Source organism: Manacus candei, unplaced genomic scaffold (genome assembly GCF_025592945.1).
Source record: "Manacus candei isolate 608988 ecotype Guabito, Panama unplaced genomic scaffold, ASM2559294v1 h1tg000014l, whole genome shotgun sequence".
NCBI lineage: Eukaryota > Metazoa > Chordata > Aves > Passeriformes > Pipridae > Manacus > Manacus candei.
The window spans coordinates 27068684-27094021 of NW_026138062.1; the positions used below are offsets into that span (position 1 = coordinate 27068684).

Genomic DNA, 25338 nt, shown 5'->3' on the forward strand with positions numbered 1-25338 from the left:
ATGTGTTTAATAAATATTCAAATTGAAGAAGATGAAATGCAGGGGGTAATTTTAATGAAAGTAATTATCTAATTTTGATAAATATTTGAAAATATTTTTGCTCACATTTTGTTTCTGGGAGGAGTTTATTAGGGAAGGCGGAAAAGGGACAGAAATGATGGAAGTACAAAGCAGAGGAGACAAAAGTTGAGGTAACATTATTAGACGTTTTAGCAGAAGGGACTCTACCTGAAAGCCAATATGGTTTCAGAGCCAACAGGAGTACCACAGACATGGTATTTGTCCTCAGACAACTGCAAGAGAAGTGTAGGGAACAAAACAAAGGTCTCTATGTAACCTTTGTTGACCTCACCAAGGCTTTTGATACTGTGAGTAGAAAAGGCCTTTGGCAGATTTTGGAATGTTTAGGATGTCCCCCCAAGTTCCTTAAAATGATCATCTCACTCCATGAGGATCATCACGACCAAGTCAGATATGGTGATGCACTTTCTGAACCCTTTTTAACAAAGATTGGTGTGAAACAAGGCTGCGTTCTTGCACCAACCCTATTCACAATCTTTTTCAGCATGATGCTCCAAAGGGCCACGGCAGACCTCAAGGCTAAGGATGGTATCTACATTCGATGCTATACTGATGGAAGCCTTTTCAACCTAAGGTGACTGAAGGTCCATACTAAGACCTTAAATAATCTTGTCTGGGAGCTGCTTTATGCTGATGATGCCACCCTTGTTGCCCACACAGAAGCATCCCTGCAGCGTTTAACATCCTGCTTTGCAGACGCTGCTGAGCTCTTTGGGCTGGAAGTCAGCTTAAAGAAGACAGAAGTTCTCTATCAACCTACATCTCAGGAAGTCCCCCATCATCCCCACATCACCATTGGCCAATCAGAGCTCAAATCAGTCCAGCAGTTTAATTACCTAGGTAGCCTCATCTCCTCGGACGGTAAGATTGACAGAGAGAGAGACAACAGGTTAGCAAAGGCATATAGTGCCTTCGGAAAACTCCACAAAAGAGTTTGGCGAAATAAACACTTAAAGAAAAGTACAAAGATCAGTGTTTACAGAGTCATTGTACTGTCTACTCTTTTATATGGATCTGAATCAAGGGTCATCTACCACCACCACCTGTGACTCTTAGAACACTTCCATCAACGCTGTCTCTGCACAATCCTAAACACCCACTGGCCAGATTATGTGACCAATACATCTGTTCTAGAACAAGCAGCAGTCACAAGTATTGAGGCCATGTTGCTGAGAACACAGCTGCGATGGGCAGGGCATGTCTCCAGGACGAAGGACCACCGCCTCCCTAAGATCTTGCTTTATGGGGAACTTGCCACTGACTACTGCAAGAGAGGAGCCCCGAAGAGAAGATCCAAGGACTCCCTGAAACAACATCTCAGCCTTGGCCATACTGATCAACATAACTGGTCTACTCTGGCCTCCAACTGGGAGGTCTGGAGACACACTATCTCTAACGCTGCTGATGCTTTTGAGAATGCACGCAGGATCACTCTCGAGGAGAAAAGACAATGCAGAAAAAATCGTGTCTTACAGAATATACCAGAATATAAGGAGTCTTTCTGCTGTGCCTTTTGCAGCCGGATGTGCCTATCTCGTATTGGCCTTTTTAACCACCAACGTGCTTATAACAAACGTGGGTAGAGCCCTTCCCAAATCTTTGTTCACGAAGCCTAGCCATGATGATTAGATGTTTTTAAATTACTTCTGGAAAAGAAACACACAGTCACTAGAAAATTAAATTCCTGGAGTCAGCTTATTCCATTAATTGAAGATATTTGTAACCATACATTTAATTTCATGGGCATTTGCTAGCAGGAGATATTTCCCAGCTCTTTGTTTTTGATGAAGAACCGCTCTGCTTGAATAGACATTCACTGAAGTAAAGGCTGAACTCAGCTCTTCCAGATCCTGAATATACTGCAGTGTTCCATGTTACATTACCAGGAATATATTTTACACCTAGACAAAATTTCCTATGAAAACAAACCAAAGGTCACTTTTACAGTGCTACTTCCTCTGATAGTTTTGACGTGTAGTCTTTTGAAGCACCCGTAGCACAGTTCTCAGTTATTGGACAAAATGGACAAATATATATTTCTAGTCTGAAATATCTGAGTTCCTGTTAGTGGGTTGGTCACAAAAGAAATGCCATTAAGTTTATCTACACTGATGCTTTTAGATCTGTTGCGTAAAAGCTGAGAAATGGTACTAGAAATAGGTTGAGGAGAGATGTTAGTAAGCATATGTTCTTTAAAAAGTGAATAGTATTGCATTGATCAGTTTTAATACTTGAGCTTTTTGTGCTTTTTCTTATAGTCATCCTTTGTCTGGGTAAAACAGAATGACTTTCAGTGAGATTAGACTTTAGCTGCAGATAATTAGTTATAGAAGTCTCAAGTATATGCAACTAAGTGGAGAGCTACTCCTGTTGTCAGACTTTTAGCTGGCAGAATGTAGATGTCTGATGTTGGACAGGATCAGCAGCCTCCTATACCTCCATGACAGGCTGAACTCAGGTGCCAAACATGGGTATTTAGTTCCAGCTGAGATGCTTTAGGGTCAGACCTAGATTTCAATTGCTGTTACAGGAACATGCAGATTTTCTGTAGATCTGGTGACTTGTTAGTAAGCCCTGTGAAGATAATCTCAGGCATTTTACCTGGCACTATGTACCTCTATTTACAAAACTACATCTTGTAAAAAAGTTTTATGAAATTATTTTAGCAAGAACTGAAATTCAGTTGAAATGTTTTGTTCCCCATTTGGTTAATTTTAATCCAAAATAATCAGGAGACAGGAAAATTGGAGCAGTACCTCAATTTTTATGTGAAGAAAAAAATTCAAATTTTATATGAAGACAACACTATACTTCATCACTTACATCAAGTATTGTGGACACTAAAGGAATTATTGAATAAATCCCATCTGTACTGTGACAATATAGCATTGAACGTATTCCTTGTTTGTATGAGATAGTAATTTCTGATCTTAAAAGTTGCAAAGAATTCAATATAACTTTGAAATAAATGCAGGTCATCTGCAGTCTGGATTATGTTTAACAACATTTGTTATTGATAATTACATTTATCAAATTATTATTTTTGAAAAATCTTACTTTGAACTGATGAACTTAAACTTTCTGTAAGATTTATGGCCATCCCAGTGTGATCATATACACAAAAAATAACACATGCAGAAAGCCTTAAGCCGCGAAGACATTTCTTTAGCTCATAAATTAAAATATTGGTTCTGCTTCCTATTAAACTATTTATTTAGTTTTATTTATTTATTTCTCATATTAGAAACACACATGACAATTTTTTCTCTTGGGTCAAAGAATGTTAGAAGACAGGATAAATAACATTATGATAATTAGGCCAGTTATACAGCGTATGTACATAAAAAAATACAGCATTCACAGTGGAAAGTTTCTACTAATAAATAGAGGCTTTAATATTATGTGACAGGTTTTTTAGAGATAGCTACTAAATAGGTTTTTTTTAAAAAAATGGAAGTAGAACTGTTTAGATGCACAAAATAGAACCAAATGGCTTCTAAATATTTTTTGTGTGTCTATAAATTTGCCTTTGACATAGCATGAGGTATTAGATTCTCACTCTGGTAAACTAAGCTGAGTCACTGAAAGTTATGCATGTTCTACAAAACCAAAAAGTTCCAAGAAATTAATTCAAGCACTTCCACCTTAAGCATCCTCACTGCTTAGGCATTACTGTATTCCACAGTTCTGGTCTGGATTGTTTGCGATAGTTTTCCCTAAAACAAATCTGCCTTGTATACCATTCCTGAGGTACAACTAATCTTGAGGTGAGGTAGGGCAAGTCATAAACTTGACTCTGTCACAAGCAGTGTACACAGAAGGCAATTTACATACCTTGGTCTCTGGGACAAGAACTAGCATCTGACTTTCTTTTATGTAGCAACACAGTCTTGACTTCCCTTGTCTGTGATACACGTACAGAGTATACCTGACACAGGAAATCAGGATGAAGTGATTTAGAAAACACCAAGTTTCTCATCTATTTTCTAATGCTCAGTATTGGTAGAGCCTTCATCCTTTATTATCAGTGTCTGTGTTCTGTATTATTTCTGCATCTTCTACTAAATAATCATTGCATGAATAAAAATATGTAATACTGAGACTGAAGAACAGAAGTCAGAACTCCCCCATTCCTACCTGAGTTTGGTAAATTCTAAGAAGAATAGTGTTTGGTTTTCCTCTTTTTTTCAGGACAAGGTCCTGTGAATCTTACATATTTTTCTGTCAATTATACTACACCAGATTTAATATGAGGGATGAGGGTACCTCAGACACGCACTTTTTAACCAGAGAAGCCCAATTTGACCCTTGAAATCTATTTTCCTTCACTGTTCAAAATGTCAATGATCTCTCAATTCTCTAACAAAAAAGATTACCTCAACAATTATTAATACTGAATTTTAACATAACAATAGCTGAAATTTCAATGGGAGACTGCAATGGCATATAAAGGCACTGCTAGAATAATATCCCATACATTTTACTGACTTGACAGTGGTGAGTCTCACGTCACATTTTTGGTCTTTCCTTGGACTGAGATGGTTGGAGCTTGTAAAAAGACCCTAATGACCAACTATCTATTGCTTGACTGTAGCAAATGAAACCCTGTGAAAAACCACGTAAGGCAGATATCTGATGCCCCTAGGCAGTCACTTCATAATGAACAGTAGCCCTTTCTGTCAGCCAAGACTGTGGAGGCTGTTGCGCAGCTGTAAGACTTTAGCGGGTAACAGAAAAGGAGGGAGCAGATTGATAAAGGAAAACATAATTCGTTGAACAATGTGTGATAAAAGCTGGCATAACCAGAAAAATCCTCCACTATGAGCATTATACTCCCAGCAAAAAAGCGTGGGATGGTGCTAACCAGTAGCAACCTTGCACTCCGAACCATACTTAAGGAAAAGGGATTCAGAGGAATGCTAGCTGGGTGAGAATGGCATCGTAGGAAAGGGGAGACTCTAGGATGTTTTACATAGCAACTATAACCATATTGTTAGTGAGGTTTTTCCACATTAATTAGATAATGTTTACTATTACACTGTTAAATATTTGTCGGATGAACAAAGAGTTCTTGTTTCCCTGTGTCTGATAGGTTCCGTTTAGCCCACAACAAGACTTGGAGTGCTACCCCAGAGCATGGCTACACCAGCTCCATAGTGGACAAAAAATTTTTTCAGTTTCTGGATCCTATTGTAGTTTAAATAGGACTTGGGCACCCCACTGTTCATATAGGTCAGTTTCAACAAAAAAAAAGAATAAACATAAATACAAAGAAATTTATATTTTGATAATGGAGGCATCTTCTATGGTTAAGCATATATGAAAGCAATATTCACTGGGTGAGCTCTTTTGGGCTGCAATTTCTGTCTATGTCTTACTTTGTACTGAGCTTTAATTTAATTTTAAAATTAACCCTATATAATTGATGGAGGAAGTGAGTTTTCAGTGCTGAAACAACAGTTGAAAGATTTGATCTTACAACCTATATATTGTTCAAATTTAGTTTTAGGACTGGTCCCAAACTATGACCTTACATAGAAGTTTTTTGAGAGAGTTTTATCTTGCTCATTCAGATACTGTCCTAGGGCCACTCTGAACAATTTGATCATATAAACAAGCAGATACTTAAAACGCTTCTTCACACCCTCTATTTCACTCCTGTAGATGAAACCTCCATGTATGTCCATTTGCCAATCAACAGGGAACAAGAAAGTTGACTCAGAAAGAAATCAGGGAACACAGATTCAGTATTTTTGTCTCCCATGTGAATGTCATATCCATTAGTTGAAAGAAATGCTTTCATGTCTATTCTCCTTCTGGTAAAATGAATATTAATGTTTGATTATAAGGTACCTAAGCTTCAGCAAAAGAAATATGATGTACTCTTGCATAGACTATTGTAGAACCTGTGCCTCATGAATTTTATTTAATTAGCATTCTTAGTAATAGCCTGTGACTTCAAGAAGTTCCTCCTATGCTGCTGATTTTAATTGGACTCAGTAAAATCTGAGAATATCAGGGTTGTGGGAGCAGACCTCTGGGAATTTAATTACAGAATGAGCAGGCTATAAGGGATCTCAAGAGGTCATCTAGTCCATCCCTCTGCCCTAAGGCAGGACTATTTATGCTTATGTCATGCCTGACAGATAGCTGTCAAACTGGTTCTTGAAGACTTGGATTGACAAAAATTCCACAGGTTGTCCAGGAAATCTGTTCTAGCTTTTCAATACTCTTTATTATTAAAAGCTGTGGAATTTCTGTGTGGCTTTGGTATTGCTTTTCTAAGGTCCTACATAATTCTTCTAACTGTAATTTAAACCATTATTTACTGGTTTATTTACCATTAATACAAAATATGTAAATATATTTGGATATTCAAATACAAAAATAGAGGAAGGTTTCCATTCTAGAAATTATGTAATGTCAAGTGTCTCAGTATTTCATACAACAAATACTAACTTATATATTTTTTATTAAAAAATTATAGAAGAATTAATCTGATCTGTTGTAGATCTGCACATACCCTAAGTACCGAAGTTTTTTTCACAGACTAGAAGACAGAAAACAAAAGTTGTAGAGTGGTGCAGGTGTCCAGGACACAAAAAAATGCGTGCAGAAGAAACAGGAAAAATAATGATGATGCATAAAATGCAGCTTTAAACACTTATTAGCTTTTTGTATGTACAGACTGGTGATTGTTTTACTGAAAGAGTTACCTACATGTGCATTAGCCATTTACTTTATGTGCACAGTTTTCTGTATTCATTCACATCCAGGCATATTTTACAGTCTGATTATGAAAACTCTGTCAGGAAAGGTTAGTAAGAAAAGTTTATGAAGATTGTAGAAAATATTTTGGAGAAAAAATAAGAAAAGAACAGTATTGATTGAACAGAATGAAAAAGAAAGAGAGACAGAGGACATAGGGGAAATGTAAAAAGTTCAAAAACAAATTAATATTAGGCTGAGGGTTATATGCATCCTCTTTCTTTAGTAAATATATTGTTTAATAATATATCTCGAGCAAGAAATAAATGAGGAAACTAACATATTGTGTGAATATGGAAGAAAATGCCAGAAGTAATAAAGAGAATGAAAAAGACAGTTTCAATGTATAAACTACTAAGCAGAAGGGAGGGTTAGAATGTCTGTAGAGTAATGAACAAAAAAAGAAGAGAATAATAAAATAGAATAGAATACCATAAAAATAAAATAAGATAAAACAAAAAAATTGAGTGTTATATGAAAAACAATAAGAACTTTCACAGAGACTGAGAAAAAAAAATGTTTCAAGAAGAAACATTTTTTTCAGGAAGAAAAGAGGTGACTGAGGCTGCAGAACATGTAAGAAGCAGCCAATTCATTTGTCTTGTATAACATTCTAAAAGTACAACTAATCTCCAGCTGAGCTAGGGCAAGGTTCAATAATTTTGAGACAAAATATCCAAACAGTTAAAGGTATTGGCTCTCAAAGCATAATACTGTTTTTCACACATCTTTACACACAGATTCAGTACAGTAAATAACTCTTTTGAACAGTGTTTGCGCATCTATTTTTTTTAAACATGGAATAACTTGAAGATAGAAGACTTTATTTCCTCTGATGTTCCTTTTAGTATTTTCAGATTTCTTTTTCTCTTCGACACTCTGTGTTAATTCTTCACATTAAGCATGGACAAACTCCCAGTATTTTCTTTTTTAATTTTATAGGAGAGATGCATGAAAATAAATTAAACTTTGACAGAAAATTTATACCAGTTATCAATTATGGTCGAAATAGAATAATTGTCTCTGTTATTTTGATGATGCTTTTATTGTAATATTAATTGATTAGTGTTAGAATTCATTATTGCCTTTGGAAAATATTTCTATATATTTCTAGGTATTAGTGCAGTAGATAAAGTTGATACTTTATCAGTGTATGTAGGTAAGTAATTTAGATCAGATCTGCGGAGGTCGACGCTGAAATAAAGACCTCCACAAACTTTTCTGGGTGCAGCTGGTGAGATGATTTTATTAGAAAAGTAACAGGGCAACGGGACGGCTTAAAGGGAGGAGTGAAAGGGGACAAAAAAGCACAACACAAAATGGCTCCAGCCTTAAATAATGTGAGTAAGGAAGGTACTAGAACAGAAGGTGGGGTTTGGGCGGAGCATGCAAATCACAACCAATCATAGAAAATAGGGGCAGAACATAACCATATATGGTATTAACCAATGAAAGAACAGAACATACATCCAACACAACACAATACAACTACTTATCTGCAAAACCCACGATTTCCCCATTAATTGTACATTTTTATACCACCACACAGATCATCCTAAAATAGCCATGTATTTATGGAAGCTATCAAAGAAATACTCTTTTATCATGCTTTTAGATTTGCACCTTGGTTGTTCAATAATGGGAAATTCTCATTTCTACTTTTATCATTCACAAATGTTAAAATTCATTTAAATCCTCTCCATAGCTTTCTCAAACTCTTCAGAAGTAACTGCAACGTAATGTTTGACATAAACTGTACATGCCAGAAAGAGATCTTCCATGGGAAGTATTACAATGGCTAAGATGGCAGTGCAAAACCTAGAGAGAAAAATAAATTGCCTTATTTAATTCTAAGTTGTGTGGTTATGGTTTTTTTGATTCCGCTGTTTCTGCAAATTATGTGCTAGAATGATCAAGTGGTTGAGAACAAGCAAAGGTTTTGGAATTTCTAAATTTGATAGACTAGCTTAGAAAGAAGAACTGAGTGCTTTACATCTGTTAAAAACAAACAAATTTGTATTTAACAAATTCCTTCATTAAAGGATTAATTTCAATGGATAGAACAATTAGATTTGGTTTACTATAATACAATGCTTCCTTTATTGATAATCTGAGACATTACACATTTCAGCTTTCTAAATGTTTATGACTGCAGAACATCTATTATCTCAGAATGGTTTTGTACAAGTTTAAGACATTGGCTAGATTTTAAATAGGGATGATCATGTTACTGATCAAGTTATGTGACAGACTTATCTGATTATTGACTTATTTACTTCATATGTTTATTTTCATATATAGTATAATATCTTGGATCCATAAAAATAATGACAAATATTACCATGAGTACATAATAGATTATATGCCTACTAAGGTAGCTTTGGAAGCAAAAATCCTGGAGTGGAAAATTAGCTCATGGAGTGATAAGAATTACTTTTCCATGATGCTCACGTACAGGAAAATCACCTGGACAGATATCTGCTCAGTTTTGACTCCTAGAGTTTGTAATCCTAACAATCTTTTGGAGTTTGTTTGGGTTTGGGGGTTTTTTTAGGAACAGAATGTTTACATATTCACAAATACATGTATATATTTATCAAGTCATTGTTATACTTCCTTTAATCCTGGCACTAAGAAATATTTAATTTCTAAGTTTAAACTTAATTTTTTCACCTCCTGAATCTCCAGTAATTCAAGTGACTTTCAAATCCAGGGAATATTTTGTGCAGAAAGAGTTGTGAACAGTTTTACTTCTAGAGAAAGAAAAACAGCATGAGAAGGTGTCCTGCTTTTGGCCAAGGACAGGGTTAATTTTTGCAGTAGCTGTGAGGGGGTGGAGCCTGGAGCCCTGTGGGCATGGTCAGGACCCTAATGTTGTCTGATACCTTCTCACATTGTCAGGGGTGGGGGAAAGGGACTTTTGCTCACTTTGAAGAAGAGCGCTCCTTCCAGTGGGACAATGTAGTTGGCATGAGCTGGTTGGTAGTTGTTGTGGGCTTTCCCTGTTAATTGTTTCTTTGTCTCTTTTGTTATTAATATTGTTATGGTTACTGTCATCTTCTTATCTCGTTGGTGTTTCCAGCAAATTGTTCTTATCTCAATCCATAATTTCACCTTTTGTGCCTCCAATTCTCAACTCCATCCCCAGAGTGGGAAGGGGAAGGGAAGTGAGGGGGAACAAGTGAGCAGCGTTTGGCTTGGAAGAGTCTCAGGGGGGGCAGTGAATCAGAGAGTACTATTCCTAAACCACAACAGAAGGTGGGGGAAAAAGAACTTAGAAAAAGAGAAAAAAATAAAACTTTGACAGATGTCAGAAAGTACCCAGAAAGATTTTCAACTCTGTTCTTACATAGCAGAGGTGACATAGTATATCAACGTATATTGTTAAATAACAAAGATAAAGTAAACATAAATTCTAATGATGGCTTATGATGCTGAAGGAAAAAAACCTCCAAAGCAGTTAACTGAGGATGAGATAAAGAAAGGGTTTAATTTGTGCCTAGGTATAGACGCAGGCCGTGTTTAGGTGTTACAATTTATAATACTGCCTGACTAATTCAAAGTTTTGTCCATCCCATAGCTTTTGCCCTGGTCCACCCCCTGGCCCACCCTCTGGGAATTGGGTCTGGGGGCTTTTCAGGACCACCTCTTCAGCACCTTCACCATCTTCCGAGTACAAAGGGTACACAGTCACCCAGTTCTTGACTGTGTTCTGTTGTTTAGGCCAAGATATGAGTGTTCTCTAAACAGCATAGGCCTACCTTGACAAAAGACTAAACATTTTCTACTGAATTCAGGAGTAGAATTGATATGGGGAGTATGGAATGGGGTGAGAGGGTTGAGGAATGTGTAAACTAAAGGGTGCTAAAGGGTGAGGAATAAGGGCTGCTACTTCTAAAATCTACTTTTACTATTTAACTACTTATAAAACTAGGAAAATAAGAAAAAAACAAGTGGACCTTACAGCATCACTAATGTAAATGATTTATTGAAATTGATATTTAAAAGTTCTTCAAAGGTCAGTCAATTAACTACACATAATAGAATTCTTCAACTCCAGTAAGGAAAGCACAAAAATATTTACCTTCAAACAATGATTGGATTAAAAAAACTGTTATTCTTTATCTGGATTTAAATAATGAATAACTTTCAGTAGAATCAAATTTCACAGATTCTGTTTCTGTTTTATTCCACTACCAGAAATGTCTATTGATTGCACATAGACCTTGTTAAGCAGCTTTTAATGCCATTTTAGTCTAAGAAGGAACAAAGTCGGTATATAAATAGTTTAAAAAATTCACGATTGACAGTGCATTATTCAACTGTATGTCATTTTGTATACCTATATTAATTAAATTAAAAGATATATTTATATTTAAGTCACTCATTTCTGATTCAGACAATTTATAAAACATAATCTTCACCTTTACCCTTTCTTTATAAAGCCAATGTTCAAACTAAATTACAATTAATAAAATCCTGAAGTTATTGTCTGTCTCTCAGTCTGCATGATATTTTACCATAATAGTGTCTTGATGCTATTGATCAAGTGACAAACTAAGACAGATTGTGCTGAGCAGATAGGGTAATTTTTAATTGGTAGCGATTGTTCAGAGACAAACTTTCTTTGATAATTCTTTCTTACCTTTGTTTTTATAGTCACTCTCTTCCTAGCTGTTGAAAGGTATTTTTGATAAAAATTAATATAGAGTCATCTGATATTAAAGACTATAAGTTACCATAACTGACACTAGTAAAATACTCCTATTGTAAGTCTGAAGAATTATGCTAACTAGATGCAGTCATCATCAAGGAAAGTAACAAAAAAGGAAAAACAGCAACTCTTAAAAATTACTAACCTTCTTTCATATTGATGAGAAACAGAGCAATTTGTTCTGGTTTTGACTGGGACAGGGTTAATCTTCGTAATATCTGGTGTGGGGCTGTGTTTCAGATTCGTTCTCAAAGCACTGTTGATAACATAGGGATGTTTTAATTATTGCTGAGCAGCACTTACACAGTTTCAAGGGCTTTTCTGCTTCTCACCCCACCCCACCAGCGAGGGGGCGGGGGGTGCACAAGGAGAGGACAACTGATCCCACCTGACCAAAGGGGTATTCTATAACTTATGGCACCATGCTCAGCAGGGGGCCTTTGTTCAGTGTGATGGTCTCCGTCTTCCCAAGTCACCGTCACACATGATGGAGCCCTGCATTCCTGGAGACAGCTGAACACCTGCCTGCCAATGGGAAGTCGTGAATGAATTCCTTGTTTTGCTTTGCTCATCCATATGGCTTTTGCTTTATCTATTAAACTGATTTTATCTAAAATCACAACTTTTCTAGCTTTTACTCTTCTGATTCTCTCCCCTATCCCACTGGAAGAGAGTTAATGAGTGGTAGCGTGGGACTAAGTGGGGATGGGGTTAATCCATGACACCTATATTTTACACCAATATTGAAGCAAACTAAAATATTAATAATACTATTGTCTTTATCTCATGCAAGGATCCTTTATATCTAATTTTACATTGAATTATTAGGGCTTGTGTAGCAACTGATAAAAACTGAAGTTCTGGTATGAGGTGCCTGAAGTAATACTTTAAAGTTTATTTTACAGTTTAAACAATCTATCTCAATCTCATTTGATAATCTTTCTTCTGGCAAACTTGTGAATTGTATTTAGTTAAACTACCATATTTACTGTGAGTCAGAATGAAACCATCAAATTCATCATGTGTGTGACCTGAGGCTATGTTTGAATGTGAATCTCCAGAGGACAAAACTCACTGATACAATGGACCTTAGACATTGATGTTATCTCACTTGTGTACGTCTGTCATTATGCTGAAGGACTCGTATATGAAAGAAAGATTTCTTTCCCTCAGAATACATGATATATAAATATACTTAGTATATTTTAATGCACAATATGAATAGTGGTTTCAGAAAAGGACAGCATTTATTTCCTTCTGTTTTTCAGTCAACTGATTCTTAAGCATTATATATATTGTAGATAATTATTAGATTTTTTTATCCTTTTAGAAATCTTCTCATAAGCAAAGAATATATAATTTTCCTAGCATAAATCTTTTTATTTTTAAGTTTGATGACATAATGAAAGCTGTAAAACAGGATATTCCTTGATTCTGTCATCACTGAAGGGTTTTAACTGCATCAGTTTCTCAAATGTGTCCAGTACTTGATGAGAAGAAAGAAGAAAAAAAATAGAGAAATACCATTATCGTAATAACATGTTGAACAGATACTTCAAGAAGGTCCCCTACCTCTTCCCCCACCCACTCCATTTTCCTCTCCCTTCTCTTTGCTACCTTTCCTCTCCTTGCTCTGCCCTAAGCTGCCCTTCAATTGCTCTTACCATGAACTCTGGGTGAACACGTGTACTTGTACATGTGCAATTCAGAACAGTCAAATCTCTCTATATATCAGGTGACTCTGGACAACAGAAGAGGTTTTGCCTTAAGTCTGAGTCAGACTACAGTAAGAATTAGCTGATTCTTTCTATTGTATAGACTTCCTTAGAATAAGAACAACTACAAAATAAGATAATAATTTTTCTTAAAACTTATGGCAGGATGAGTTTTAACATCTGCAGGAAACATTGTCTACCCTGCAGTGAAAGTAAATAGATTAGATACACAGAACTTACAATATATTTTTCCTCATAATATCATAAATTATATGGTTTTGAAAAAAATATAAACCTCTGGTGTAATTTTTGTTTTGCAACTGTTTAAAACTCCACTGGTCACTATTCTCCTGGGAAAATAGAAAAGGCAGTTTAAAGTCATTGAGAATGATAGTTCACTGAAGTTTGAAATGGCTCAAAAACTCTGCTAGACTTCCTGATTTTTTTTTCCTACTTGCAAAGCTTCATAAACTTCACATTTGATGAGCGGAAGGCCATTTGTCATTTGTAAAAGTTTTGTACACTAATATCTAGTTGAAACATACTAGTTCAGCTGAGGGTGAGAGGAAGAGTTGGAGACAGAGAACAAACTTAATTTATTGAATCTGACTAATCTTTTATGTTGTATGAATACATTCTAGTATACATTTTCATATTCATTCACATTCAGTTTTTTAGGCATGTTACTAGGGGTCAGAAAATCAGGAAATTGCATTTAGATTAATACTATCAACAGTCCCATCTTTCTAGTCTTCTTTATTCTCAGCTGAGAAATGTTATACAAAAAAACAAATGATTGGTAAAATTTGGAAGTCAAAAATAAGAGGTCTAGAATATACGTGGGTACAGTGGCAGAGTCTGAGGGATAATAGGTTTTCTTTCAGGGGTTTTTATTCTAGTATTTTTTTTGTTTGTTTTGTCTTCTTTAAGTTAATCGGTCCCGTCATTTCAAAATCTCCCCTTCCAGTGAAAGTGGAAGCGAAACTTTCAGCCCAATGAACTGGACTACCTTATCAGTTATATTTTCTCCTCTTCTGCTGAAAATTCTTCAGTACTATGCCTTATAAAATGGTAAAATATAAACACACAGTTATGTCTATCATGAGATATGAGGTTGTTTTGGAATAAATAACCCATAAGTACTCTTTTCTTCTTTAGTACAATGTTGTCTTACTTTTGTAGAAGGATGAATAACAGGGACATAGACTTCTTTCAGATCTCTTTAGCTCAAAATTCTGGGCCTAAACATGATGTCCTTACCTTCTCCTCCTAGCAGAGTAAAAGGGATGGAAAAAAAAAATCAGCGCAGTCAGAATAAAGGGGAATCCCTATGAGTGAAGGGACTTACTTCCTATAGATTTTGAAATGAGTCAGTATAGGAAAGCAAATGCTATGGAATGATTTTACTCTAGTAATCAGAATTTGCATAAGTACATTTATTTTGTTTCCATCCAGATGCCTGTACCAGAATAACGGTATTTTCCAGCAGTTACTTACAGAACCTTGAAAGAAATACGTTTATTTTTCCGAACACTTGATTTTTAAATGGTTACCACTGCCTATGTGGATATGAGAAATATAAGTTAAAGAGATACATTTCCTACAAATTTCTTGTCGTATGGACTTATACATGATCCCTTGAAATCAGTGATATCCAAGTGGATTCTCTTCTGTTCTTTTATGAAAAAGGAGAAGAAAATTCTCAAAAGAATTGTACTTCTGTCGGTGGGTTTATGAAAATAAGGATTTGTAGAATAAAGAGAATGAATACATTAAATAGAGATTTAAATTGAATATGAATTTTTTGTGCGTGAAAAAGATGAAAACAACAGCAATAATGCCTCAGTGGAAATAGGCAGAAAAGGATAGCCTGAATATTTGTCATACTTAAGGGTAACTAGAAAGAAATTACAATATAAATGCTTTGTTTCTTTTGATTATTTGCAATCTTGCATATAATAAACCTTCTTACCTCAAGGACTTAAATAGTTCCAGAAAAACTATCCTTTATTTAAAAACATAGGAAGAGTCACAGTGGTTGAGACCAGATTTCCTCCTAATTTTGCTTCTTATATCCGAGAGTGAAAATTAACATTAATTTAAAAAAAGGGCATAGTTGCAATGGATTGAACAAAATGCTCCTTTCCTTGTTGCACTTTCCCAGTTTCTACCAAGTAAGTAGTACATATTTTTTGTGAGGATTAGAAGCAACTTCAGCTCTTGGAATGTATATGTACCTGAATCAAAAGAGTTACTGGACTGAGCATATAAGGGACAAAGAAAATGAGTTGAAACATCACATGTAATAAATTGGGACACGAAGTATGTAAGCATATACTTAATTAAGTCAGTTTAATATGCCATTGTGTTCTCATGACCTGGACATCAATGAAAGACATAACTTATTAAGCAGTCTAATCCCAAAAAGGAATCTAAAACAAGACTCATTTTCTTGTGGTGTGGAAACATTGCTGTGTCTCACCCATATGCTGAAAAGGGCCTAAAATCTAGATCTCCCACTTTCTATGCAAGTACTCTGAACAGTAAGACATTCAATAAAATGCGTGGGCTGTTGGTAGCTTAAGTGACATGCTTTAGATAGGAATTTGATATTTTGGTACTCTGCACTGGTGGAAGTACTTACTGAAATTCCTGTTCAGGCATGAAGCTGTGTCCAGGTTTTTTATTAGGTGCCTCAGGTAGAGTACTTCTTCATTATATGGTCAGTGGGGATCAGTAAGTGATTCTGAAGTCTCCAAGAGTCTCGCTCAATTAGGCAGATACAATCTCCCCTTGAAAGCCTCAAGGCTCCTACATGTCTTCCATGGTTATATAAGGAATATAAGCACTTAAATGCCTGTTGTGTCTTTTTGGATCTGAATGTAAAGAAATGGTGAAGTCAACAATATATTTATGTAACCTCTCTGTTTTTAACAACGTGAAAACAACATCCAAACCAGGATTAACCACTACCTTATCTAAGTGGGTAGAGCAAGAATAACATCAGATTACCTGAGCTATTCCTGAATTAGTATTTACCTTTATAACTGTGCACACCATGCAATATCTTAAGTGAGCATTTATGGCACATCAAGTTTTGGCTCCCTGTCCCTTCATATACAGAAGCACATCAATTTTACACGTAAGAATGGGAAAGACCTAGAACCAGGTACCCCTTTGAGTAAATCAAATAATAAGGAGATTTTTAACTGTATTTGATCAGTGGACTCAAAGGATCGAATATCAGTGAAATTCATGTAGATGAATTGGTTAATGCTCACATTAGAATCTCTTGATATCTGCAATTCTGTGTTTTCAGCACTCATAGTTCTATTGATATATTAATCAAAGGAATTTCTGTTTAAAGATTTGTGAGTAAGAGACAAGGGTTTTCATTTTGATGGTATTTAAAACCCAAAGGTAAAAGCTGAATTTATATCCTCAGTCAATAACGAACATCATGTACAGTACAGTATAACCAGAACTCTTTTTATTTGGTATATACCATTGTTTTAATACTTGGTTTGTTGTATCCATAAATGCAATAGCATTTTCAAGAACTGTGGGGGGTTTTGTTTGTTTGTTTGGTTTGTTTTTTATTATTATTTTTGTAATCTAACCATAAATATTTCAATTTTTAAATTATTTATGAAACTGCAGAGATATATGTAATGGTTCCACACAATGGAAACTGTGTCAGTCTTTTATATTTTTAATGGTGTCACATCAGGGCAAACAGGTAGTTTGCCTGTCCAAGGTGCTACAGATCTTCTCAGCAGTCTTTTTTTTTTTTTTTAAATTTTATTTTTGGTGAAAGGTTTATCTTTTTGCATTCTCATGGATATGAGTGGTGTTATTGGAGGAAAAGCATCTGGATTACTCCTGTGGGATTTATATCTGACTAAGTGTTAGTTTTCATTTTGCATGAACTAAAAAGAATAGGAACAACAGGAATAAACAGGTAAAATACATGCATAATTGCAACATGTCAAACTGCAAGCAATTGAACAATTCCCCAATATGACCCTAAATTTCTGTCAGCTGCATCAATAGAAGCCTCGACATCTTCCAAACAAATAACTGTATCATGCTGCATATCAATTTGAAATACTTTCATGTTTGCCAGGATATCCTTAACTTAAAAAAAAGACAATACTTCCTTCATATATGTTATACTGACTCCTGAGGCTGAATTTTCATCATTTTTCCAGACATCTGTTATTTCATTGATATCGGTACTTTTAGCAGAATTTAGAAAATGTTGCTGTCCTTGAGAGTACACTTGAATACAGAAACTGCCTCCTAGATTTTGGATAATCTTCCATTGTTTTGTAATATTGTTCAATAGGTATTCCTGTAATACATAAATTTTAATTATTTAAAGTTTTAATTTTCAAAAATAATATTGTTTGAAAGTTTAAGAATTCGAAGTCTCTGAATCTGAACTGCAGTTAGGTATTTTAGATGTAACCAAAACTTCCATAAATGTAACTACTATCAATTTGGTATTTTTTAAGAATCATGTATATTTTTCTGTGTATCCTCATTACATGAGTTTTCTTGATGAAATCTACACCTATTGTGAATAGAATATCATGGATGTGTCAGTACAGGGGCAGAAAAACTGTGTGTATGTGTGTATGTCTACTCATGTGGATCTTCCAGAACCTTCACGAATGTCACTAGTCATTTTTCTATATATAACTGAAATGAGCACACTTAACACTAGAATAGAAAAGGGACAATGTCATGCTAAAATAAACTTTGTTCCCCTCTCTCCCCAAACAATAAAATACACCTGCATTTCAGACAATGTTATGTGGAAAATGAAGACCAAAATACTGACTTGGTGTCATCATAGTACCACGTGTATCATCAGGGGTTTCGAGACATTTTCAAAAAAGTTACAAATAACCCTCCAACAGCCATCAGAAGCTTAATTCCAAACTGTATCTTCAACTGGCTTTGTGGACAAAAAGCTACAATCACAATCAAGAACATTCAGAACAGCAGGAGGACAAAAAAATGTCATAAAATGCATGTTCTGAGTCCTTTTGGAAAGACTAGAACTACTAAAACTAAGAAAATCATGTCCATGTATTTCACTTTCTTATTTTAAAGATTTAGAAAAGCCTAGCTGTGTTTTCTCTGATTCTAGAGATTAAAAGTAAACAAACATCATCTTGTTTATTTTATTTTAATGACAGAAGTTAAATTCATATCAAAGAGACAGAAAAATAGAGAGTAAGGATAAAGAACAAAGAAAATCAATCATCAGAAAGTGACCAAGGAAGCTATGAACTTATGCTATAACAGTAACATAAATATAAAGGACTGATTCAACCAAAGTCTTCTTTCCAATGACCATTGTGCAATTGCCTTAGGACAGTAATTGCCTTTCATATGACATTTGTGAAGGATGATAAGATAAATAACCACAGCCACGTTAAACAATGAGAAACAGATCGTCATCAAGAGAACAAATGGTACTTCTATTTTTGTACCATTTAATTATAAACTAAAGCAAGTCACGTACTTACTGAATACATTGGATTAATGCTGTTCATCCATCTATCTGTTTGCACATTGATATATAGATGTAGACATATATAAATATTGATAATATTTAATGTTCTGTTCATACAAAAATATGAGACATGATACTATGATTTATCTTTTTTGGAGCTAAACAGCAGTGAACAAAGATTACTCTAGAATAGAATAGAATATTTTCATTTGGAAGGGATCGACAACAGTCATCTAGTCCAACCACCTGACCATTTCAGGGTTGACTAAAAACTAAAGCCTGCTTTTTAAGGGCATTGTCCAAATACCTCTCAAACAATGACAGGCCTGGGACATCAAATGCCTCTCTAGGAAGCCTATTCCAACATTTGTCCAGCCTCTTGGCAAAGAAACGCTTCCTCATGTCCAGTCTGAAACTTCTGTGACACAGTTTTGTTCCCAAAAAACTGTGCTACTAATTTCTCTCATTTAATGGGTACACTGCAGGAAGGTGAGGTATACAGCCCTAATGATCCCATGAACAGATCCTTCTTCAGTTCCTTGCATTGCAAATGGTCATGCATGAGACAATGCCCTACTTATCTCCCACACCTATTATTGGAGATAAATGGTGGATCTGCATAACAATGATGCTTGTATTAATCATTAAAGTCATTACTTTCCTGACTTGCTATTAATAAGGAAATTCTCCTGCCTGTAAAATCTTGTCTCTTGCTCAAACAGCTCAACAGCTAAAGATGATCAGATAAGCATAATAGCCCAGTTCATTCAAACTCAAGATGATACTCAATAAACATAACGTGTCTCATAAACCAGTGCTACAGTTGTGGCATTCCATTCAATTTTCCAGATTCCCATCTATGCTCAGACAAGATTTTTCCACCTTTCTTTCTCTATCTATGTAGCAGAAACAATTTATCTAGTGCTTTAAGTTAGCCTTGGCTAATAGCTAAACAATCAGGTGGTCACTCCTCAGCATAACGAGTGGAGTAAACAGGATTAGAAAGCTTCTGGGTCAACATAAAGACAGAGAAGTCAATTACTAATCACTGTTTTAACTAAAACACACTTGTCATTGGGGAAAATTAATTTAACTTACTGGGAATTCAAGAGATTTGGATAGCAAGAAATGTGACAACTGTCATAGAATCATAAAATGATTTAGTTTGGAAGTGACTCCTGAAGATCCAACACCCTCTGCCATGGGCTGGGACACCTTCCTCTAGACATGGAGGAAGAGGAACTGGCAATTGCTGGTGTACCTACAAATCTAAATCATACCCCGGCTATTCCAATCTGGCCATTTCTCTCACAGCCTACTTCTCCCTCATTTCTGTGTTTCCAATCTCAGTTACTACTTTGGAAAGTCATAGAGAAATTTAGGCCCTAGTCAACTAACTAAATAAGATTCAGAGTTTTATTGTTTTTTGGCGGATAGTCTAGGGAATGCTGTGAATCTTTTTCTATGGTCAGTATGAATGTGCATATCTATATGTGGTATGGTCTAATTAAGTGATACTTAATTGACATCTACATATATATCGATCCAAAAGAAACTACAGAAAGTCTGTGATCTAAATAAAATATCTTACATGTGTACTGCAATTTTGTCATCAGAATTAGTGGAAAAAATAAAAGAAAAAGCAGTAAAACAAATGTAAATTTATGTCTATTCTTTTAATTTATATTCTTTTGTATTTTTTTCCTGTTTTGTTTTTTTTTTTTTTTTTTTGCTTGTTTGTTTTTTTTTTTTTTGTCCAGAGAAGAGCAACAAAGCTGGTGAAGAGTCTAGAAAGTAAGTCATATGAGGTTGTTTAGTCTGGACTAAAGTAGGCTCAGGAGAGACCTTATCTCTCTCTACAACTACCTGAAAGGAGGTTGTAGCCAGGTGGGAATCAGATGCTTCTCCCAGGCAACAAGCATCAGGATGAGAGGACATAGCCTCAAGCTGCACCAGGGAAGGTTCAGGTAGGACATTATGAAGAATTTCTTCATGGAAAGGGTTGTAAAGCACTGGAGTGGATTACCCAGGGAGGTGGTGGAGTCATCATCCCTGAAGGTGTTCAAGGAATAACTGGATGTGGCACTTCGTGCTATGGTCTAGTTGACAAGATGATGATTTGTCAAAGGTTGGACTCAACGATCTTGGAGGTCTTTTCCAATTTTAATGATTCTGTGATTCTGTATGTACTGTCAAGCTGTTTTTGATTACTATTCATGATCACAGCTTTAATATTTATCCTACATGCATGCATACATACACACCTTTGTGTATGTTATAAATATTCCTTAAAAAAATCAGAATTTAACCCTGAAATAGTTATCTCTATGTTTTAAAATATTTGTACAAGATAAATTTAAAACATTTGACTTTTAATCCTTAATACTAAAGAGATATGTTTAATGTGCTGCCACTGGTGAAGAAAAGGAGGGTTTTGTCTTTGTCTGGAATCACATTATCAGGTTGGCAACATGAAGTTCAGCTCAGAAATTGGAAATAATTATAGCATTTTGCTACATATCTTTATTATTATTATTTTCAATATTTTCAATATTTACAGCAATGTACAGTAAGGTAAGAACTCTAGTTCATTCTTCTAGTGATGAAGAGCTTAAATACTTTAAGCTAGCATTACTCAGAAGAGCTTCATGTGTCTAATTGCCAGAGTACTAGAGTGTACTCACCTTGAGATTATTCCAGGGTGAACATCAAAGTTATTTCTGGTCTCAGATAAGCTTGCATCCGTAACTGATTATTACCATAAGCTTTTGAACATGGAAACAGTGTTGAAATCTCAAGGCAACAGACTTGATAAAGCATATATTTGTTTCTTAACTTTATCCAGGTTGGAAATGAAACGCTTCCACTACTCCTTAGCATTTTTTTATCCATTTCTAACAGAGAAACGCATAAAACTGGGGAAAAAAAAATATAGCACTACAGGAGAAGTATTTTGGTCCTGGAAGCAGACGAGAGGTGAAGCGAAGGGTGGGGGACTAGGGGCAGGTTGTGAGCAATTGGTAGAAGCTGCTGACTGGAGTTCTAGTACATAAAACGTATGCATCATTGCATAGCTATGAAAGTATAAAACTTATGAAGCCTTCCACTAAACATTGTTGCAGTCTGAAACTCAGATGCCAACAGAAAAGGAACTGCTAGGATTAAACAGGAAACCTTGGGCCGTAGAGGCTGAGGAAAAAAACACCATCTGAAAGATCGGACAAGATCCATTGTCCTGATCTCCCCCAGCAGGATGCAGAGAGACTTTGCATGATGCTATCAGATATCCCCTTGTTTTCTCCCTCCCTGTCTAAATCCTTCTTTTGGGTAAAAGTTTATCACTCTTCTCTAATGTAACCCTGCTTACTGGAAATATCAAACCTTTTTCCCCAAAATCTAAATACTGTCCAAGTAATGTCACCCTTATGTCACCCCTGTTACTGCAAATGCTGATTGTAGAAACCCCTGTTTGGAATAATCCTGCCTCCTCATTAGCATGTAAGTCCCCAAGACCCCTAAACAGCACTTGTATGTTCAATAAATCATGCCAGTTTTTTGCCTCTATATGTGGGATCATGTTAGCTTTATTGGACCGTTACAAAACCTGAACCGAGGATGTTGTTTTTCAAGACTTTGTGCTATCATAGTAACCATATCAATATGCCACTGCAATTTAGAGAAAACTAAGTCAGAGTTTCAGTCTATCAGCACAGGAACTAGCCATTTAATATACTGTCAGGCTGAAAAAACTGTTTTGAGATGTAAAGTATTTTGTCCAGAGAGTTTTGAGATGTAAAGTGTTTTTTCTAGAGAGATAAGCTTCTTGACTTGATATTTTTGTGTCTAAAGACTTCTAAATTTAAAGTCAGTCTAAGAAAGATATGTCCTTTAAAAATGTAAAACTATGTTTTATAAAAGGAAAATTAACTTTGGGTTAACACTGATGAAACTCAAAGCAATTGTCTGTGGTACCAAGTTGTCTTGTAGAATTATGCTGTCTCTTAATTACTGCTCAGTCTTGCTTTGTTTGTTATTATGTTTTTGAAACAATTTTGGAGCACTCTTAAAAGTCTCCTGGAATGTTTTCACTCTTAAAAGCTGGTCAACATGCAGGAAATGTTCATCATCCTAAGCATGATACAACAGATGAAAATTATCTCATAACAAATTTGTGGTCAGCTAGTCAGACCACTCACCTGGAACACGATAAGCACCAGAGTATTCTTGTTGTCCTACTCTTCTCCTATGGTGAACAGGCAGACAGCAGCTTTCTGACAGCACTTGAATTATGGAAATGCACTTGTGCAGAAGCCTAAGGTTAGGCATCTACAAATAAATTCCAGGACTACACATGCTGCTGTAGTCACAAGAGCAAGAGTTACTTGCATTTTTCAACCAAACACACAGTTTAGGTTCCTAATAGCCTTTTCTAGATCTCATATCTCATTTTAATTTTTCTAATGTAGTGCTGTCTCATGGTAATTAGTTACACAGACTATATGTATATATAGGACTTTTTTTTCAAATGGAAGAAAAATTAGAAGAGTCTTTTAAGCGTTAATAGTGTTAAATAATAATAATAATAAACCATCCATACAACTGCATATTAAGGTAAAATATGTTAATGTTAGGGCCTGTCTCCTATTTCTAATACCAAGTTTAAACTAAAGATAGTCATCTTAATTTTAAGTCAAAGAACTTCTGAATAATTATATTTTTTCAATATTTTCTTTCTGATAGTATTGTGGATGATAGTTATCCTCAATGTAATATCATTTTTGTAGATTTTTTCATTCTTTGTTTGACACAATGCCATTTAGCTATGACATTTCCTGATTTCAGTGCCACAGAAGAATTTCATTTTATTAATAGTAAGAACTCCTGCATCTCCAGTAGACCTTGTCATCACTATGCTTTATTTCATATCTCCTCTATAATAATACTTTTATTTTATGCAAATCAAATTAAATAACTTATTTTTTTAAGGTGTCTTAACAATGAACCTCGTAATTATAGCTGGAAATCTTATAAACCTCTAGAAGAAGACATCCTAGTGCTACTGAACATCAGTGAAGAGATGAGATCCTAATTCTTTCAGGTGCTTCAAAAATAGTTTCATTTTAAGATTACTTTACAGTAAACTGATTTGTGTTCTTTCAGACTTTTAATTACTCTGTCAAGAAACTTATAACTCATAACTGTGAAAATTTACCGAACTAAATTACAAGCAAGGTATATATCACTCTTAAGACCCCTAATATATAAACTTTAATGCTTGTTAAACACCAAAAAATGTAAAAGGTTTTTAAGCTTCTTTTAGACTTAAGAATTCCATATATTTTAATATTTTATCTTCTATGCCCTAGACTTTTTTCTACCAATCAGCTTATAGTTGTGATGATTACATTCTGCTCCATACTTTGGTCTTTTTCCAGACAGCGTGAGTCCTGTGGGATGCATCAAAGAAAGCCATTAGCGCACTTACTGGTGTAAAACTTGCATGATGCCATAAATCTTTTAGCAAGTGGATTTGGAAGATGTTTTTGTGAAGGTTATGCGTGTAAGGTAAGCTACATTACATGAGCCTTCAATGTGTGCCTTCAACATTACACTTTCTGACATTTAATAAAACAGTGATTGTAAAGAGCTGCATCCTCAGAGGCCTTGTTATGCCAGCACCAGTGCAAAGGGAATACTCTGGGACTATCTCCTGTGTTTTAGTTGTAAAAGAATATTTTTTATTTTCCTGAGCTATCTGATAAAACCTGCTCCTTTAGAAGATTTTGCTTTTTATCCTTGCAGGTTTTAATAAAGTAGCATTTTACTGCATACATAAAAACAAGGATTTAACTTAGAGAAGATTGCATATAAATGCACAGATATTTCAAAATAAAATAAATTGTTTATAGCTAATTTATGTTATAAAGATTTTATTGTTCTGCTCTTGTCAGTCTATAAAAATTTCATACATCAGTAATGAAAGTCCAATCTCCTGGATTTTTGAAGAATAAAAAGTGTATGTTCTTATATCTACTGGATTCTCTCTCATTTTGTAACTAAATCAGATGATGCCATGGTAAAGTGAAATTATGTCAAATCTTTTTAATTAACATCTAGATTCATAAATCTGGAAATAAAACTGAAAGATGAAGACTTTTTACTACTGTCCACTCAGGGGAATTGAATTGCAGTGTTAATATAATGCCCACTGGATGTTAGTGGATATTGGTAGCACTCCACAGTTTTCAGAGCTTCCACCTTACACAAGATAATTAAGTCTTGCCTTCATTTCTGTTTCACGTCTGCAAAGCAAAACTAGAAAAGCAAGATGATTATCACCTAAATATATTAGGAACCTATCGTCACTTCAAAGAGCCTAATAACGCATTAGTGTTCTAGTTTGGATCAGGATGCACTTCTCAAGCAAGGCTCCCAATCACCTCCATGTACTGAGTCCTGACTGACTTCGTGTGGTTTCAGAGTAGTAGAAATTCCTGCTGTCTAAAACTAAATGGGAAGCCGCAGTCCCTAAA

At 35.2% G+C, this 25338-nt stretch overlaps 1 long non-coding RNA gene across 1 annotated transcript; it reads right to left on the reverse strand.

Moving 5' to 3' along the window:
- Nucleotides 1–13517: 13517 nt before the first annotated feature.
- LOC127467215 (uncharacterized) lies at nt 13518–21572 on the reverse strand. Its single transcript, XR_007903015.1, has 3 exons — nt 21490–21572; nt 15923–16154; nt 13518–14547 (listed from the first exon to the last, which is right to left on the reverse strand). It is a non-coding gene; the product is annotated as an uncharacterized LOC127467215 (long non-coding RNA).
- Nucleotides 21573–25338: the final 3766 nt, after the last annotated feature.